Source organism: Leptonychotes weddellii, chromosome 4 (assembly GCF_054177405.1).
Source record: "Leptonychotes weddellii isolate Sample4059 chromosome 4, ASM5417740v2, whole genome shotgun sequence".
In the NCBI taxonomy this organism is placed as follows: Eukaryota; Metazoa; Chordata; class Mammalia; order Carnivora; family Phocidae; genus Leptonychotes; species Leptonychotes weddellii.
This window is the reverse complement of record NC_138372.1, coordinates 87884953-87886568: the sequence shown is the minus strand read 5'-3', so window position 1 is coordinate 87886568 and position 1616 is coordinate 87884953. Positions and strand designations below refer to the sequence as shown.

General features: G+C 55.1%; 1 pseudogene; it reads left to right on the top strand.

Annotated features, from left to right (window-relative positions):
* Positions 1–377: 377 nt before the first annotated feature.
* Positions 378–1146, top strand: LOC102745441 (mitochondrial import inner membrane translocase subunit Tim17-B pseudogene; annotated as a pseudogene).
* Positions 1147–1616: the final 470 nt, after the last annotated feature.

Genomic DNA, 1616 nt, shown 5'->3' with positions numbered 1-1616 from the left:
TGTCAGCTTGTTATCTGTCTCCCCTGCTGGTGGATTATGTCATCCTAGCATTGCATCCCCAGAATGTAGAAGAGGGTCTGGCATGTGGTCGTCTCTTCATAAATAAATAAAGTCAATATCATCCAAGACTGATGAGTGGGCTTATCCTTGGGTTCCCCAAGTTGTGGATCACCAAATAGCTGAGCTTCTGCTCTGGGGCTTATTGGAAGTTCCTAGTATAGCTGTACTAGATAGGATAGGCTAATTGCCATGACAATGACCCTAAAATATGATTAGATGAACACAATGCAAGTTTATTTCTTGCTTGTGACAAGTCCGATGACAATGTTCCTGGGCAGCTGCCCCCCAAGCAGGGGCTCAGGGATCCAGGCCCCTGGCCTGCTATAATGCTGTCATCTTGAACATGCAGCCTCCAGAGGCTGGGGAAGGGAAGGCAGTCCCCCTCAGCTGGGCAATGAGACGCATCATTTTTACGTAGGTTCTTTTGGCCAGAGCTAGTCCTCTGGGCCCAGGCAGAGACAGGTGGACTGAGAACTACGGTGTCTGGCAGGACAGCCACATCCTTGCAGTACCTCTACATCATAGAAAGAGAGCTTGAACCGAGCCAGACTGCACGGCCGGACACCTTTACCATGGAAGAGTATGCTCGGGAGCCTTGCCCCTGGCGAATTGGGGACGGTTGCAATAGAGCCTTCACTATGGGTGTCATCAGCGATGGAGTCTTCCAGGCTGTCAAGGACTTCCGCAGTGCCCCTGTTGGAATTCGGCACCAGCTGAGAGGTAGTGTCAACACTGTGAGGATCCAAGCCCCCCAAATTGGAGGTAGCTTCGCGATGTGCTGGGGAGGACCAGTTCTCCACCATCGGCTGCAGCCTGGCGCGCCTACAGAGCAAAGAAGGCCCCTGGAACTCCATCACCACCAGAGCATTGACAGGGGCTGTGCTGGCTGCCTGCAGTGGCCCATTGGCCATGGTGGGCTCAGCAATGATGGAGGGCATCCTCTTGGCCCTCATAGAGGCTGTTGGCATCGTCCTTACTCGCTACACTGCCCAGCAGTTCCACAGTACACCCCCATTCCTGGAGGACCCCAGCCAGCTGCCCCTTAAGGAGGGTGCCCCAGCCCCAGGCTATCCCTTCTACCTTTAAAAGCTGTCATTCCCTCTCAATCCCCAAATCACCTACTGTTCTACACAAACTGAATTTTCCTTGTGCCCACATCCTGGGAGCCTTTGCGCATCTTCTGCCTCGGCTGCTCCCACTTCCCTCCCAGGACGCATCTTCCCCAGGGGGCCTGCTCTTCCCTGCCTCTCTGCTCGCCGGCCCATCCTTTCTCCTCAGATCCCACTTGGGAGTTCTGTTCTATGCGGAGTGTGGGTCGAAAGGAGCTTTAATGACCGAGGTTGCTGCCTCATCTCCCTGGTCCCCCACCTTTGTGGACGAGGAATCTGAAGCCCCAAGGCCTGACCCTCCTGAGCTCACACCGCTGGTGGTGTCAGTCTGAAGAAGGCAGGTGCTGCTGCCGCACCCCCTTGGACGCTGTTGGCCTCACCCTGTCTTCATGCAGTCCCCGGTCCTCTGTGAGCTAAGACGGTCTTCATGCTGAACCCGATAGCCAT